The sequence below is a fragment of the Apostichopus japonicus genome, chromosome 11 (assembly GCF_037975245.1).
Source record: "Apostichopus japonicus isolate 1M-3 chromosome 11, ASM3797524v1, whole genome shotgun sequence".
NCBI lineage: Eukaryota > Metazoa > Echinodermata > Holothuroidea > Aspidochirotida > Stichopodidae > Apostichopus > Apostichopus japonicus.
The window spans coordinates 10,781,177-10,800,658 of record NC_092571.1 but is presented as its reverse complement, the minus strand read 5'-3'; the positions used below and the strand labels follow the sequence as shown (position 1 = coordinate 10,800,658).

The 19,482-nt window shown below is 37.8% G+C and overlaps 2 long non-coding RNA genes across 2 annotated transcripts; both read left to right on the top strand.

Moving 5' to 3' along the window:
- The first annotated feature begins 10,450 nt into the window (after positions 1–10,450).
- Positions 10,451–14,328, top strand: LOC139976457 (uncharacterized). The gene is made up of 3 exons (XR_011796142.1): positions 10,451–12,218; positions 12,577–13,507; positions 14,231–14,328. It is a non-coding gene; the product is annotated as an uncharacterized lncRNA (long non-coding RNA).
- A 172-nt stretch (positions 14,329–14,500) lies between these two features.
- LOC139976456 (uncharacterized) lies at positions 14,501–18,897 on the top strand. The gene is made up of 3 exons (XR_011796141.1): positions 14,501–15,645; positions 17,243–17,360; positions 18,439–18,897. It is a non-coding gene; the product is annotated as an uncharacterized lncRNA (long non-coding RNA).
- The last annotated feature ends 585 nt before the right edge of the window (positions 18,898–19,482 follow it).

The window sequence follows — 19,482 nt, the reverse complement described above, 5'->3', positions numbered from 1 at the left end:
CCACCAAACCGATGGTTAACATGAACTCTAAGGACATTGTAGAAGAGTACCATAATGCGTCTTGCCCGGTCCAAAGCGTGCTTGACCAATTAAACTGACCATTAAATCATTACTTCATCATCGAGTGTAACGGGACCACGAAAAAGCTTTGGGCCCTAATCCATGCAGCACGCTTTGGACCACCAAACCGATGGTTAACATGAACTCTAAGGACATTGTAGAAGAGTACCATAATGCGTCTTGCCCGGTCCAAAGCGTGCTTGACCAATTAAACTGACCATTAAATCATGACTTCATCATCGAGTGTAACCGGACCACGAAAAAGCTTTGGGCCCTAATCCATGCAGCACGCTTTGGACCACAAAACCGATGGTTAACATGAACTCTAAGGACATTGTAGAAGAGTACCATAATGCGTCTTGCCCGGTCCAAAGCGTGCTTGACCAATTTAAATGACCACTAAATCATTGCTTCTTTAATGAGTGAAAAGGGACCACGAAAAAGCTTTGGGCCCTAATCCAGACCAGAACGCCTTGGACCACCTAACCGATGGGTCATATGATTTTTTAAGACAGTGTAGAAGAGTACCATAATACGTCTTGCCAGGTCCAAAGTGTGCTTGACCAATTTAAATGACCACTACATCATCACTTCTTAAATGAGTGTCCATCTCATATGTTATGTATCGTGCGTTTAGTGTCAACCGGTAGCATTACAAATTGCACTTTGGACCCTCAAGGAATGAAAAAGAGAGAACTCGTTTTAAGTGCATTCCAATTAATGGCAGAATGTCTATATACATGGCCAAATTCTGTCGGAAAGTTTTTACAATTTAAAAAAGCCTCTAAATGACTTCCGAATTCATCGATATGTTAGCATATAACACTTTAACTTACTCAAATCACTTACGAAATTTCAGCCTAATCAAAAGGGAAAAATTGCAATGTGGCAGATATTTGACCACGATGGCATAAAGCGACAGCATCTTTCTATGGCTGTAGCTAGGCCGTAGCAAGGCTGTAGCAGGCTTGTAGCAGGCTTGCACTGTCATGATAGCCCAATGAAGCTTATGAAGCTTACAGCCGGAGAAACAATCAAAGAAATAAACCATCCCCTATATAGGCCTACCAAGTACCATGAATTAATGGTACATGCAGTAACGTTCAAACATTGAACAATATCACTTTAACTCTCCTAACGTGGGTCAGAGACATTCGTAGAAGGAAAGATATTCCGATATTTCATTCATTCGGGAATACAAATGCAAAAAAGCAGTTAAACTGTCAACATGCTGTAGATTATTTCAGTTATCTATCAATTTTAATGGTTCGACGCAAGGGAGCAATCACGCTATGATAAATATGAACTCTCAGCCTTTTAAAGGTATTCCATGGACGTTGAATGACGGTAGGCAGTCAGCTCGTACATCGGTATCAATTAGTTCGAGCCTAATGTTCAAGCGCTCTTTTACGAGAGAAAACTTCTAGAAAACATCCTGAATGAATCATTCAATTACAATCAGAACGCATGGTCCTTTATTCCGCTCCTTCAAATTTATCTTATGAAGTATTGAGTAATAGTTTATAGAACATCTTTGCACATAGATTGGTAAAAGTGTATCAATTCTACCAGATTAAAGTAATTTGGCATGAACATTTTTCTTCTGCAAGTACATTTCAATCCAATCAGAGAATAAATGGGGAGGGGTGGGGGGGGGGTGGATATTAAGCATGTAATATTTCTCTTGACTTCTATACTTCCATAATTGACTCAGCATATAGCCTAATTGATATTTACCGAAGAATTAATACATTAAATACAATTGTAAGTGATTAGAAAGTGTATTTTTGACTTAAATTAACAAACGCGAAATTGACCTTAAATCTAGCACTTTTGCTAATGGATTGAATGTGTTTTGTGTATTGTGTAAAATTTGTATAGCTAGATACAGGGACGTAGCTAATGCATGATGATTGGGGGTTTAGTGGCTGAATTTCCAACTGGATGGGTTTTGGAGCCAGAAAATTCCGACTGCTGCCTTGTACCCCCCCCCCCCCCGCACTATACTCGTCAACGATACGGTCAGTGTCAGTCAGACACCCTATCTTTCGCGACTGCACTTTTGTTCCAAACTTTTCTCGGTACATTTGTACCACTGGCCCTCACTTTAAAAACTTATCAATCACTCTGGTTAAGCGAGTAAGCAACTGAGTACGAGTTATCTGCTTGATAAGCTACATAGACTACTGACTAAAAAAGCTATGTTAATGTAACAAAGGGGAAACTTTTTTTCGAAAATTATATTCGACGACATAGTGAATTACCCAAAAATACAGTGCTTTTTCCTAGCGGGCTTAATATTATTTTCTTGGGGGTGGGGGTGGGGCTATTTATCACTCACATGAATAAAAAAAACATTGTTCACTTCATTCCAACTGAGCATTTGGAATGATGTGAACAATTAAACATTTTGCAGAAAAATGTTGAGTTGACGTTATACGATAAGTTGTCAATTAAACATTTTGCAGAAATTTTTTCAATTGCTCAATTGGAATGAAGTGAACAATTGAACATTTTGCCAAAAATGTCCAATTGACGAGATAAGATAAGTTGTCAATTAAACATTTCTCAGAAAAGTTTTTCAATTGTTCTTATGGAATGAAGTAAACAAATGAACATTTTGCAGCAAAAAATGACTAATTGACGAGATTTGATTAGTTTTCAATTAAACATTTTTCACAAAATTGTTCAATTACTCATTTAAAGCAAGTAAGCAATGCAACATTTTTCTGTTTTTTGATAACATTTTATCTTGTTATCTAAACAATTTACAGAAAAATTTCACCTTATGGGGCAAAGTTTTTCTTATGTTGATGGCATTTATAAGCTTCCGTAGATTAGCATTGAGCGTTTTAATAGTATATGTTGTGCAGAAGTTCTATTAGGCATTTTTTTAGAGTATTCACAATCATACGAAGTTTTGTATGGTGGAGTATAAAGATCGTGACATACAATTTCTCATTGTGACAAGGAAATCGTAGCAAATATGACTGATTCAAGGTCAATTTTGACCGAAAATTTTAGGTCACTACAAGAATATTTGAAAATTCGAGTGCGCCAGTCGGAAATATTCGAGTGCGACAGTCGGAAATTCCGACTGTCGCACAAAAATTTTCCAACTTTCGTCAGTTTTACCAAGATTGGGGGGGGGGATGAGACACCCCACACCCCCCTCTAGCGACGTCCCTGGCTAGATTATGGACGTTATAATTAATTATTAGGTAGAACTGAATGAAAGGAAATCAACTAAAAAATCACACTAACTCTGGTCTATGTTTAGTTGGAATAAACCCAGTGAGACTTCTTATGGTGGATCTGCCTTCTACACTCCAAGAGAAACTTTCTATTGAAAAATCGCTAAAAGAAAGAACAAGCACATGCATGGGAACACGATAAAATCAAAATGCATAGAATGGCACTATAGGGTAACTTGGATGGTTCATTACCAACTATGGCTAATGGAGATCATAAATAAATCAGAAAGGGATTTCGGCATAAAATATATGTCTGGGTAGACCTATTTCACTTAAAGACTATTTTGCTAAATAAACTATTAAAGTCAGTTTATCTCCGCTTGACCCGAGATGACTGATTGTCTGTTTATAGCTCCATGGTCAGCTCTAGAATGTAGCAGTGGAATCTTTCAGAATCTACGAAGGGGGTTAAAGCGTTCAAAACCACTTTCAAGAAGAGAGGCAAGAACACTTCTTTGTTCTTTAAATCTGTAAATATGTGAAGGGTTGACGGGTGAAATGAATAAAAGAAATAAAATTAAGTTCTATAAACGAATAATTAAAACAAAAACGTTTTCAGTTCGTTGCCAGTCTACAAAAATCACTTCATTCTGAAAATGTAGTTGCGCTAAGGCCCTCCCCCCCCCCCAAAAAAAAGAAGAGTGCGCGTGTGTTTCTCCGGAATGGGAAGGAAACTTTGTATGCTGATGATTGTAAAGCACCAATAAGCATTAAACTTGCGAGCCAAAGGTGTTGCTTTTGTTTTGTATCACCACACTGGTACAGACGTAGAGTTGAAATTCAAAAAAGAAGATATTGATGAATCTACTGGATAATGATTGTGCATTAGTCGTTTGTATTGGTCAAATACTCTTTGGACCGGGTAAGACGCATTATGGAACTCTTCAACAATGTCCTTAGAATTCATAAGACCAATTGGTTGGGTGGTCCGAGGCGTGCTGGTCTTCACAAGGGCCTAAACATATTTGCAGGTCCATTAACATTCATTAACGAAGTAATGATTTAGTGGTCATTTAAATTGGTCAAGCACTCTTTGGACCGGGCAAGACGCATCATGGTACCGTTCTACAATGTTCTTGGACTTCATGTGACCTATTGGTTAGGTGGTCCAAGGCGTGCTGGTCTTGATTGGGGCCCAAAGCTTTTTCGTGGTCCCTTTACACTCATTGAAGAAGTAATGATTTAGTGGTCATTTAAATTGGTCAAGCACTCTTTGGACCGGGCAAGACGCATTATGGTACTCTTCTACAATGTCCTTAGAGTACATGTTACCGATTGGTTAGGTGGTCCAAACCGTGCTGCATGGATTAGGGCCCAAAGTTTGTTCGCGGTCCCTTTGCACTCATTTAATAAGTAATGATTTAAAGGTCAGTTTAATTGGTCAAGCACGCTTTGGACCGGGCAAGACGCATTATGGTACTATTCTACAATGTCCTTAGAGTACATGTTACCTATTGGTTAGGTGGTCCAAGGCGTGCTGCATAGATGAGGGCCCAAAGCTTTTTCGTGGTCCCGTTACACTCGATGATGTAGTAATGATTTAGTGGTCATTTAAATTGGTCAAGCACTCTTTGGACCGGGCAAGACGCATTATGGTACTATTCTACAATGTCTTTAGAGTACATGTTACCGATTGGTTAGGTGGTCCAAGGCGTGCTGCATGGATGAGGGCCCAAAGCTTTTTCGTTGTCCCGTTACACTCGATGATGTAGTAATGATTTAGTGGTCATTTAAATTGGTCAAGCACTCTTTGGACCGGGCAAGACGCATTATGGTACTCTTCTACAATGTCCTTAGAGTACATGTTACCGATTGGTTAGGTGGTCCAAACCGTGCTGCATGGATTAGGGCCCAAAGTTTTTTCGTGGTCCCTTTGCACTCATTTAATAAGTAATGATTTAAAGGTCAGTTTAATTGGTCAAGCACTCTTTGGACCGGGCAAGACGCATTATGGTACTCTTCTACAATGTCTTTAGAGTACATGTTACCGATTGGTTAGGTGGTCCAAGGCGTGCTGCATGGATGAGGGCCCAAAGCTTTTTCGTGGTCCCGTTACACTCGATGATGTAGTAATGATTTAGTGGTCATTTAAATTGGTCAAGCACTCTTTGGACCGGGCAAGACGCATTATGGTACTATTCTACAATGTCTTTAGAGTACATGTTACCGATTGGTTAGGTGGTCCAAGGCGTGCTGCATGGATGAGGGCCCAAAGCTTTTTCGTTGTCCCGTTACACTCGATGATGTAGTAATGATTTAGTGGTCATTTAAATTGGTCAAGCACTCTTTGGACCGGGCAAGACGCATTATGGTACTCTTCTACAATGTCCTTAGAGTACATGTTAACGATTGGTTAGGTGGTCCAAACCGTGCTGCATGGATTAGGGCCCAAAGTTTTTTCGTGGTCCCTTTGCACTCATTTAATAAGTAATGATTTAAAGGTCAGTTTAATTGGTCAAGCACGCTTTGGACCGGGCAAGACGCATTATGGTACTATTCTACAATGTCTTTAGAGTACATGTTACCGATTGGTTAGGTGGTCCAAGGCGTGCTGCATGGATGAGGGCCCAAAGCTTTTTCGTGGTCCCGTTACACTCGATGATGTAGTAATGATTTAGTGGTCATCTAAATTGGTCAAGCACGCTTTGGACCGGGCAAGACGCATTATGGTACTCTTTAACAATGTCTTTAGAGTACATGTTACCGATTGGTTAGGTGGTCCAAGGTGTACTGCATGGATTAGGGCCCAAAGCTTTTTCGTGGTCCCGTTACACTCGATGATGTAGTAATGATTTAGTGGTCATTTAAATTGGTCAAGCACGCTTTGGACCGGGCAAGACGCATTATGGTACTCTTCTACAATGTCTTTAGAGTACATGTTACCGATTGGTTAGGTGGTCCAAGGCGTGCTGCATGGATAAGGGCCAAAAGCTTTTTCGTGGTCCCTTTGCACTCATTTAATAAGTAATGATTTAAAGGTCAGTTTAATTGGTCAAGCACGCTTTGGACCGGGCAAGACGCATTATGGTACTATTCTACAATGTCTTTAGAGTACATGTTACCGATTGGTTAGGTGGTCGAAGGCGTGTTGCATGGATGAGGGCCCAAAGCTTTTTCGTGGTCCCGTTACACTCGATGATGTAGTAATGATTTAGTGGTCATCTAAATTGGTCAAGCACGCTTTGGACCGGGCAAGACGCATTATGGTACTCTTTTACAATGTCTTTAGAGTACATGTTACCGATTGGTTAGGTGGTCCAAGGTGTATTGCATGGATGAGGGCCCAAAGCTTTTTCGTGGTCCCGTTACACTCGATGATGTAGTAATGATTTAGTGGTCATTTAAATTGGTCAAGCACGCTTTGGACCGGGCAAGACGCATTATGGTACTCTTTTACAATGTCTTTAGAGTACATGTTACCGATTGGTTAGGTGGTCCAAGGCGTGCTGCATGGATGAGGGCCCACAGCTTTTTCGTGGTCCCTTTGCACTCATTTAATAAGTAATGATTTAAAGGTCAGTTTAATTGGTCAAGCACGCTTTGGACCGGGCAAGACGCATTATGGTACTCTTCTACAATGTCCTTAGAGTTCATGTTGACCATTGGTTAGGTGATCCAAGGCGTGCTGCTTGGATTAGGGCCCAAAGTTTTTTCGTGGTCCCGTTACACTCGATGATGTAGTAATGATTTAGTGGGCAAGACGAATTATGGTACTCTTCTACAATGTCCTTAGAGTTAATGTTACCCATTGGTTAGGTGGTCCAAGGCGTGCTGCATGGATTAGGGCCCAAAGCTTTTTCGTAGTCCCGTTACAAGTAAGAATTTTGTCTAAAAAATCTGAAAAGTGGTCAATTTTTGGCAAATTTAACTAGTTTTAGGCAAAAAACGGTAGAATTACCAAAATTAGAAAAAACGTGCGCTAGAACCCCACAAATGACTAAAAACGCTAGATCTAGTGTAAAAACGCTAACTCTGGTAACACTGCTTCCTGGTACTGTTTCTGTATTACAGCCCAGAACGTTACAAGCTGATGGCACGATTGGATTGTAATAACCAACGTTGTGGCTATTCGCACGAACGTAATCGTGCGAATAACATTGACTATTCGCACACATGTAACTTGACCAATCAGCGCTCGTGGTTGATGTAACCCATGAACTGTCCTGATATGTGCTGGCCGGGAGGCGAATATTTTTTTCCCAAACTGAACTGACACTGAAATTATTTCCTCGATTCTGATTGGCTGATCAAAGCCGGAATGGTAGTCTGCGTTTATCAATGAATGTATGTGACACTGTTAGTGTTGGTGATACCAATCCTCATGGGCCGCATCCACTGATCTGTACACTGTTAGTGTTAGTGTACAGATCAGTGGCCGCATCATGTCACAAATACGTGTGTAGGCCTTATATAGGCTAAGTTAGTATGTAGGCCTAAGTGTGCCTACATGTAGATACAATGTGAGGCTTCCAGTTATCAAGAGCTACTGTAAAGGCGGTACGGCCTATATTAGTGAATTTGAGATCTCGAACTAATACGAATACGTATATACGGTTAATGCAGGCCTACTAGGTCACCATGTACAAGAACTTCTAATGGTGCTGGTAAACATATGTGTTTCCGTACGTAGGCCTATAGGTTATAAGGCTATATACAACTAGTTAACAAGTCAAAGACACAGACATATCGTCAAATGCCTTGTTTGTGTACACTCAATGGCTGACACACACTCACTCGCGCGTCTTCATGGCCAATGCATATTCGACTAGGCCTATCTAGATTCATTTACTGAATACAGTTTGAATTTATGATTATAAAACTAAAAGTATCGCAACCCTGAATGTACACAAACACCTCGTACACACGTACATCGGCTACATGTATACAATTACAAATGCACTGTTTTATTGTGTTGTATACTATACACAGTACAATAGGCTACATTACATGTATGTGCTGTGTAGAGCGGAGTCAAGCGAATAAACAAACGATCGAGGACTGCCTATAATGGGCGCAGTAGTTGGGAATAGTTGCTTCACTATATACTTTCGTTCATATATACCTACCAAAAGTTCTGGGAAGTTGCTAATGTGAATATCTTAAATTTGTTCGGGTTGATCAAACTGATATCGACAGATTATGGAGGATCGATGTTGAAAACTAAAGTATATCACGTGCTCGCTGAGAACCAATCAGAATCGAGGAAATAATTTCAGTGTCAGTTCAGTTTGGGAAAAAAATATTCGCGGCCGGGAGGGATGAACAGGACAACAATAGCTCAGCAGTGCATGACAATGGAACAGGAATTTGATAACTACGGGGATTTCCAGGTTTATGTTCAAAGGATATCTGCGGATACTCTATCTATTTTTGTAATAAAGGATTCCAAAACTTTTGAAGCAGCAAACAAGCGACTAGATGAAGGCAGTACACGATTCCATGAAAAGTTTAAATATGCCTCAGATTGATCTCAGATTGACGTGCAAGCATTACGGGGAAGCCCGCTCTAGTAAGAGTTGTGGGAAACGGCCAAACCAAAGGTAAAGTAAGAGTCTAGGACTAATATTAATGAACCCTTTCATTCCATTCTCATCATTTATATGCTAGCTCCTAACTTTTCTTATATGTGTCACTGTTCATAAGTCGTGTGATAGGCTAGGCCCGGGAAGTAGGCCCTAGGCTAAGTTTACAGGTGACTAAGGCCTAGGCCTACACAATTAAAAGGGGCTATACAATGAATCCAGCCAAGCAATTAATGTCAGGCGCCCTCTATTTTCTCCAACTTCTGATTCCGTCTGACTAAGGGTTGTACCATTGTGTGTGTGTGGGAGGGGGGGGGGGGGCTCAGGCAGTGAAAGGTACGGTTTCACCTCAATTATAGTAGAATGACTGTGGAATGCTGTATAGGCCTAGATGTCTATGTTATTGGAGAACGCTAAGGGAGTTGTTATATATACTATTTGGAATGACCTCTTATTATTTGTAGTGTCGGACATGTGTTTAATTTTTACACACATTGAAGGTTCACCTCTGCACTGTGGGTAAACAAATTCATAAATTTTTGGGTCGGCCAAGAGCAAAGGATTTGATGCTGATTTATATTTTTAGTTATTTTCACTGATGTAATGCATAGTGGTAATTTAATATGACATATTTATGGGTGTAATATTCTTAACCTTGGAGGGTCATATTTTGTTGGGACATGCATTCCCCGCCAAAGATCAACAATAATTCTGCTTTTGACAGAACGGGATCATAAACAAGGAAATATTTTCTTCAAATTAAGAAGATAGATTGGTGGAGATTGGTGAGATATTGTACAGACAGATTTTTTATGTTCATAAGGATACACTAGATATTGGATTTAGGAGTTTCAAGGTACGGAATGTTTATTTTTTGGAACAAAAAAATCTCTTCAAAATATTCTAGGGCTTAAATACACAACGTCAACAACCCTGGGCAAACGTTAAAACTCCAAAAGGTAGAAGTCGTGCACTAGGATGTGTTCAATAACTAGGGGTGTTCCATGATGTTGGGAATTGGGTGGGTGGTCCATCACATTGAGACTTTGTTCATTTAAACTGATAACAATTTTTGCTGTTTTTCTTCCAGAATTATGTTAGCCATTTTTTTAACTAGAGGATTAACAATATCACTGAACCAATGAGCGCGCTTTAAACCTCTCAAGTATGTATGAATGGTTTTTGATAATGTTATGTCTAATTATATTTTTCAGGACATTTAAAACGGGCTGCACAGCGTTCGTCAAAGCTTCCGTTGATCGGAAAAGAAACAAGCTAGTAATCATTGAACAAAATTTAAACCATAATCATAACACAAATGAAGAGCTGTTTTCGATGTACCCAGAGTCAAGAAGACCATCTGAAGTTGAAAAAACACTAATCAACCAACTGTCTGGACTAAATGTGCCACCAGGGACCATTGCAAAGCACATTGCCGACTTACATGGGAAGCGCTTAAGTGCCAAGGATATTCAAAATATCAGGCAGAAAAACAAAGAACACAATGAACTTGATGATGTTCTTAAAGTGCTGGAAGAATTTTTCAAGGAAACTCCCAGAATACAGTAATTATTGAACACGAAAATGGCACCATCTCCGGCATTTTTATGCAGAGCAGAAGAAGATGATAGACCAACTTCCAGAAGTTCTTCATTTGGACGGTACCTACCGGGTAAATAATAGGCGTATGCCTCTCTATGTAGTAATGGTAGAAGATGGCAATGGTCAAGGGGCTGCTGTTGCGTATGCTTTACTTGCTAATGAAAGGAAAGAAAGCATATTTTTCTTTCTTAACACACTGCTTAAAACTAATCCACTAGTCAAAGACCTTGCTACATGCTTTATTGTGGATAAAGACTTTACTCAAATAAATGTTATTGAATCTCTGTTTTCCAAGGCACAAGTAATCTAATGTAGAATTCATGTGTTGAAGACATTCAGACTGGAAACTACCAAGCTCAAGATCACAGCTGATCAACGAAACACAATCAGATCAATTCTCCAATCACTTTTGTATTCCACGTCTGGAGACAAGTACCAAGAGAACCTTGAAAAATTGGAAAAGATTGCCACCCAGGGCTTTATCCAATACTTTACTGACAACTGGGACAATTGTCGACGAATGTGGGCAGGGTATCTGACCAGTGCAGTTAAGAATTTCAGTACCAAAACAAACAACAGGTTGGACAGACATAATCAAGAAGTGAAGAAAACCCTGAACAGCCACATTTCTGTTGCGGTGTGCTTGCGAAAGCTTATAAAGTGTAATAACCAGTGTATCGCAAGGAGAGAGTATGATCTCTTTAGTAACACTGTATGTTCTTATTACAATGTCCTCGATTCCGAAGAAGTGGTATTTAGTATCAGAGCCACAGCAACACCGTATGCTGTAACTGCTACTATTAAGCAGTTTACCAATGCAATGGAATTGGATAAAGATTCGGTAAGGGAGACATGTGACAACATCTACAGCGTTGGAGAACACAAATGCTATTTTGAGAATTCAACCCCCACATGTACATGTCATTTTTTTTCTGCTCAATGTCTTTGCCTTGCAAGCATATTTTCAGCGTTCTACATGTCCACAACATCCCCTTTAGTGAAGACTGGATTGCTTCTAGGTGGCGGAAGTCTTATAATTTTCAGGGTTCATCAGATAAACGGCTTTCTCTTCAAACAACTCTGTCAGTAAGGGTACCAACAAAACTATCGAGAAACGAGAAATATGTTCAGTTTAAACTATTCTGATGGAAATTGCAGTTACATCTTCGGAAATCTGCCAAGAAGAATTTGATGCCAGATATGAACAGATGCTGATGATACGTAATGCCTGGGTCGAGGGAAAAAACACCCATGTAATAGTTGAGGATACTGAAAACGATCCTAAATATGCAGGGATTAAGTTACCAACATGTGCCCAGCCTTCAGATTCCACAACTGAACCACTGAAAAACATATCAACTGAATCACCAATGACAGATATGAAGGCAGAATCATTGGCAGACCTGTCAACAGAGCAATCAACATATAACAAGTCCTTGACAGATTTAATGACAGAAGACATGTCCAGATCGCCACCACTGACAGATTTAAGCCCCGAGCCACTTATTGTTACAGGAGTACAAAATCCACAGACAGATGATGGAAAGGGCAAAGATAATGATTTACCAAAAACGGTATGGATTTTAAATCAAAAGGAACAGGTAGGAAAATCTTGTTGGCCGACTGTTCAACCAAAAGGATGTCACACCTCAACTTTTGGTGTCAAATTTTCAAAATTAAGAAGAAAAAAAGCAAGGGACACCAGCAGATAAGTCAACAAAGCCAAACAAATATACCCAGCCTCAGACCGATTCAAAGACAGAACCACCAATTGTCACAGGCAAGGGCGTAGGAACCGGGGGGGCTGGGGGGGGGGCGCCAGCCCCCCAGTGAAAAATGTGGAGGGGCGGACGTATCATTCCGCCCCCCCGCTTCGCAAGTCAGAAAACCCCTTTTTCATTTCCAAATGAGAAAAAAAAAACTCATTTGGAGCACCAAATTGCATCTAAGGCCAGGTGAAAATACAAAATTAAGTTTACAAAATGGAGTGGGTGTTGAAGTGTGCTATATTGCACCAAATCGCATCTGAGGCCACCTGGAAATGCAAAAAATTCCAAATTATACCCCTCCCCCAGGTCGGCCATCAGTCTTCAGCCCCCCCCGCACTCAAAAGTACCTTCCTACGCCACTGGTCACAGGAGTACAAAAAAAAAACAGATAGATGATGTTGAGGGCAAAGATACTGATTTAATGAAAAAGCCAAAGATATTGAATATAAAGGAGCAGGAAACCCCAGAAGAATTTCATCTGCCAACAGTTCGAAAAGTACGTGGACGACCTAAGGGGTGCAATATCTCAAATGCTGGTGTTAAATTTTCCAAATTGAACAAGAAAAAGACAGATACATCAACTGAGCCATCAACACTAAATCAGCCACTGACAGCTTCCAGTTCAGAACCCACAACAGAAATATGCACAGTCACCATTAGATGTTAAGAATAAACCACAGACAGACAAAACCAAGCCATCAGTATTTACCCAGTTACCTGCAAACCCAAAGACAACTTTCAGAAAGATACGAAGTCGATCCAAAACCAGTACCAACTCAAGAAATAAAAAGAAAAGGAAGCAGGCAAGTACTGATTTTTCATTGGAAAATTTCAAAACGAGTGTTTGCAACTTTAAAGAAGGGAAAAGGCTACACGAACTTCTTGAATTCTTATCCACACTGCACATGGTGCCACCAAGACATGCAGTAGAATGTGTGAAATTTCTGCAAACAGGGTACTTACCGCCAATAAACAACATTAGCTTTGAGGCGAGCAAGCTTGAAGACAAGTTGGATATAGTTATGTCCATTTTAACAGAGAATGCTTCAGCCCTTATTAAAAATGTCTCTTTTGAAAAGAAAACTGACATTTTCTGCTACTTATGGGAACAGTTTTGGTTGCTGCAGAAAATGAACTCAACATGGCAGAGGTGAAGGAAAAGTTCAAGATTCCACCGTCACAATTGAGGGATGAACTTCTAGTAGCTCCAGCAGCAACTGGGAAGCTAAGAGTTGGCAACACCTCATTCACCCACACAGATTTTGGTTCTTTGCGATAGGGCAAATGGCTCAATGACCAGGTATGATTTTGAAAGAAAATTGGCTTTTAGATATAAATGAAGCGGTAATGGTTAAAAATTCACCAAAAGCAAGGAAATTGCAAACATGAAATAAAATGCTTTGTAAAATTGTAGTATTTATTGTTAATCTAAAAAGTACTGTCTGTTGAAGTAAACAAGAGTGCAGCTAAATATCATAAGAAGTTTCTTAACCATGCACCCAATCATAACTTAATACAGACACAAATTATTGTTGTGCTGCCTGTACTGTAACATCACAAAATATGAGTGCAAAAATTTCAAAAAAACTTATGTCCTAAAGAATTATCAAACTTGGAACACTTGAATATTGTTAAACTTTGAAATCTAAGCTCTTTGCCATCATGCAGGAATATCTTAAATCAATCCATAACTTGTTCTGTTGGTTGTAAAGGCATGCGTAGTACTTAAACGCAAATGAAACAGCACCAAAATGGTTTATATATATACAGGGAAAGGGATGTGAAGCATGGGACTTGCAACAAACTTTTGTCTGGCCTGATCCAACTATCTGATCAAATCAAACTTAATTTTAATCAAGGTTATATCTGGATTTGTAAACAGGATGCAACCAGATAAATTTCATGGCAAATTTTAAATTGTAAATAGCAACTTGTCCCAAATATCCCAAAGTAAGCATGCAGTATTTATTGCTTTAAAAGTTTCCATGTAAATTATGCAATTATTTGTTAATCCCTTTAACAGATTATCCATGCTTATCTGAATCTGCTGATGCAAGAACACCATGGAAAAGTTTATATGCTGCCATCTTTTCTTGGTTTGAAGTGGGAACGCCAGTCGTAGGCCAGTCTGTTCTTAGAAGTTATAGAATGTTTAATGGTTTTTATAGCACCGATTTGTACATTACTTTTACTTTGCTTTTATTTATTTCCTGTTTAAATTTGTTATAACCCTTCAACAGCTTTGATAGTTTTGCAATCTAAGAAATTTATTTCATATTCATTATTTGTTGGTAAATGTACAAATTATTACTCTTGTGTTTGAATAATATGATGTATGTAAACTAATATCAAGCAGTTACGTTAGTTACAATTTAGTTGGGCTCGAGTCAGGGGTGAGGGAGATTTTGAAGAACTTTATCATAGTTTGTGATCATTCATCAGAGTGGAATCCATGGGAAAGCAGTGGGTATTGGATGACTTTATTGCAATATCTTTGTAGGACATATTCTAGCAAAAGAATAAGATAATCTTCACAAAATAAAAGGAATTTCAGCAACATCATATTTCTGCCAGGGAGATAATTTTCTAGAGTGTTTGTTGACATATAAGGGAGAAATTATCCTTTTCACAATTACAGCCTTGCAGCTCACTATGGTACATGCAGAGACAGTGCTTATATGACAGTTACGTGCTTCTAGTGTGTATGGATGCTATGGATGTGTAGCAATTTTTACATAAATTGAAAGAGCTTTCAAATCTGAGCAGGCTAGTTTTTGAATTTTGAAAATAACAGTTTTAGTCTTTGAGTTATGACCTATCAAATTTTCATCAAATTTATTTATATGCTAAATGTTTGACGTATGACCGGTGTGACATCTCAAAATATTTATATAATTCTTGAAAATGTTCTCCTCAATCTCGTTCTCTGAAAAAAATAATCTTGCTGCAATTTTATAGGGGGTATGGTAAAGACTCAAAACCCTATGATCATTAGGTGCTGTACCCTTTCAAAATATTACCCTTAACAATTCAAAAACAAAGAATTTACATTAGAAAATTTCATATTCGACCGGTACTACGTTCTCAAATGTATGCATCAAATATGCAAATTAGGGATTTTAAGTTGAAAATGCTCTTAAATGATCAATCTTTAACTGATTTGAATGAAATTTGTTGTCATTTTCATGATTTTCAATATACTTTCAAGCAATTTAGCCTATGTTATATATTTAGGTGTCCATAGCGCTTTAACCAAAACCAACTTAATGCATCATTCTTCTTGCAGGTTGACTTCGCACAGTTCAGGTGGATAATGATGCCAGTTTTCAAAAACAATCATTGGCTTCTCTTGACAGCTGATACTCTGAACAGCACCGTCTGCATTTTAAACTCTCTTGATGATGCTAAGGTAGAACAGGATTTCTTCAAGCATTGGTGGTGAGTTCAAATATTTTTGTTAACATGATAAATGTTGCGAATGTCAACTGCAGACATTGCAGATACAGTCCCCATTATAACAGAAACTAAGGAAGCTTTTTTCAAGGTTTGAAGGGGGAACTCTGTGGCAGTGGAACAGAACAAGTTATTTGCTTATCTTGATTTCCCATTTTACTATTATTGGAGAGGGACTACCTTGGTTTCGTGGTTTTTGTCTGCCATTTTTTGATAATTTTCTAGCCTTTCCAAGACCCACTTCCAGATTTTAACTTACTGTACAGCATGAATTTACATTGGTTTCCTTTAAAATTCCATCCAGATTCTGCTCCTCATCCTTCCCCCTCTTACTACCCTTTTTTCCTGCAAAAAGGTTTCAAATTATTTAATTGTTAAACTTGCTGTTGTAAGTTAGCACTAAAAGATATCAGAATAATTAGTCCCTGGATGGATATTCTTCTTCTTTAATTTATTTAGATTAGTGGCATATTACCATTGTTTTACATTAGGATAAATTATGGGAGAGAAATTATCAAACAAAGTGTTAAAATTGAGACATAACAGTTGGAGGCTTCCTTTGATTTCATGGTTTGCATAGTTTGAATTTGTCAATAATTTGTGAAAATTACAATATAGACAATAAGTAAAATACACTATTAGCTATATTATGATGCACTGCTGATGTACATTTGTTGAAGTCAGTATACATACCATGTAGATCTTGAGTATATTTTCAGTTGACGAATCAGAATATCGACTGTTATATGAGTATGTACTTTGTGTACATGCATATATGCAAATTTTGACCCCATGCCAATAGGTAATCACGATGATCCAGATGTCTTCCTTTCAGAAAGCCAAAAGCCAAGTCTACATCATATTCATACAAGAAGTTATTCAAGTTTGAAGCGGAAAGAATTGTCTGCAAGTGGTTGGTTATTTGTCTTTTGTGACACAGATCTTTAAAGTGCTATGGACATGAAGCAATTTTTTACATTAATCGACACAGCTTTCAAATCTGAGCAGGCTAGTTTCTAAATTTTGAAAATAGCTTGCTTAGTTTTAGAGTTATGACATAACAAAGTTTCATCAAATTTATTTTTATGCTAAATTTTTGACGTATGACCAGTGTGACATCCCAAAGTCAAAATTCTTTAAAATGTTTTCTTAAATCTCACTCTCTAAAATGTATGAGAAGGACTAATCCTGCTGCAATTTGATATGGGTATGGTAAAGACTCAAACCTTGTGATCATGAGTTGCTCTACCCTTTCAAAAAACTTACATTACACAATTCGAAAACATAGAATTTACATTAAAAAATTCCATGTTCAACCGGTACTAAGTCATCAAATTTATGCATAAAATATGCAAATTTTGGAGTTAAAATTAAAAATGCTGTAAAATGATCACTCTTTAAACGATATGAATGAAATTTCTTGTCATTTTCATGATTTTCAATATATTGTTAAGGCAATTGAGCTTAAGTTCCATCTACGTATCCATAGCACTTTAAACATGGGAACATGATTTACAATGTTATTTGTAATGACAAAACTGTGTTTTGGTAATGTTTCTTTTATTTATATATTTTTTGGAAGTAAGTTCATACAGACTAGGAACCAGAAGACAGCTTTTCAGCTACCAGATTGCCGAAAAGTGACGTCTAAAAGTGGCCAACAATATGACAGTCACAGCTGTGGAGTGTTTGTTCTGATGGTAAACTAATTTTTGTAATATATAGGTGGAGCATCACAGACTGCACTGGTAGTTGGGGTTATATTAAACAATCCCATTAGGCCAAATTTGTTCTGAGCTTGGTCCTTTTAAATTCAGGAACAACTTTATCTCGACTACTTGAAAAATAATAAAAAAGCTTTTAAATTTTATTTCATTATCTATACTAGACACAAAATAGAGATTTATTTGTGACTCTTCCATTTTCCTTAACACTGATCAGAAAAATTTCACATATGGCAGATATTCATAGTAACTGTTTATACATTTGGAATAAAGTTCCAATAATTTCTTGGAAATTCCATGGCTAAAGCCAATAGTATTAGAAATTCCTTGCCCACAGAATATACTTTTTCATGCATTGTCATTTAATATTGATATGGTTTCATGTGAAATTACTGTGTACTATTTTGATGTTCAATTTTACTTCTTCAGACATCATGTTAACAATATTTTCAGAACAATAGGGCTCATCTACTCAATTTGGGCAACCTTTGTACTTCATAGAAAGTTCTACAAAGTTTTACTTTTTGAGATATCATATATAAACGGTTTTAAATTTCAACATTTCTTGACCACAAATGACCTTTGACCTCCATGACGGATTCTCTACTCAACTAGGGCTACCAACAAACTAAGTTTGTAAGTTCAGTCACCTTCTACTTGCACTAATTTGATTACTAACATATTTTGCAATTTTTGGATTACATTACATTCAATTCAGACTGTGACATGTTGACCTCAGATGACCTTTATCCTTTGTGAAAACAATGGGGTTCATCTACTCACCAACAGCTACCAACATATCAAGTTTGAAGTTCAATTATCTTCTACTCCTTGAGATAAAAGGTAAACAAGGTTTTCAGACTTGGACATTTCTTGACCTGAAATCACTTTTGACCTCCATGAAAAACAATAGGGATCATCTACTCATTATGGGCAGCCTATCTACTGTACCAAGTATACAAGTCTATATAAAGTTCTTCTCACTTTTGAGATAAGTGAATTATCAATTTTAGTCAAGCTGATGCAAAATAAATTTTGTCTTTGTTTAATACAGAATGCAGAAGCCCTCTTGTGTGGTGTGAACCCTGCCGTTATGAGACAACTTCATGCTGCATGGTACCGGAAGTATATCAAAAGACGTCTTTTGAAGAACTCCCGATCTAACAAAGACAGCATGTGTGACATGCCATTCTGTAGAAAGCCATCCCGATCACAATTTTTACAGTGGGTGCAGTGCGACACTTGCAACCGATGGTGCCACACTGAATGTGTCAGTCTGTCTATTGTCCCAAGAGGTTCTTTTTATTGTGTACTGTGCATATCATAGTTAGTGATTTTCATGGTATTCAAGTAAAAGTAAGGAAGTTCCTCAAGTATACGTTTGTTTTCATTTACTTTTTAGCATACATTTAATGGGAAGTTGGTTCTTAATGTTAACTTGATTACAAGTCTCATATATGAAACAATTTAATGAAATCTGGTCTTGCTTTAAGGAATCCATGATTTCACTTTTTGATTATACTTGATGTGAAAAAGTGACCTTAAATGGTCAAAGACTTGGCTATGCAAGCTAGATTCCTGGGTTCAATTCCTGGTGGTTTCAATTCGAGCCAATACATCACCACTGGTTTATCAAACCACTGAGCAAAACATTTGACCTTAGCAGTTAAAGTGCTATGGACATGCCACATAGGCTAAATTGCTTTAAAATATTCAAAATAAAGAAAATGACAAAAAAATCATTTAAATCGGTTAAAGATTGATCATTTAACAGCATTTTGAATTTTAACTCCATAGTTTGCATATTTCATGCATAAATTTGATGAGGTTGTAGTGGTTGAATATGAAATTTTCTTATGCAAACTCTTTGTTTGTGAATTGTTTATTGTTATTTTCTGAAAGGGTGAAACAACTTATTATCAGAAGGTTTTGCGTCTTTACCATAACCCTTGTCTAATTACTGCAGGATATTATTTCTCATACTTTCAGAGACAACAATGTTGCATATATATTACTTACACCTGTTGACACATCTTATTATTTCAAAACCAAGTATTTACCCCTTTTCAATAAACTTTTTTATAGCTGTATAGTGTTC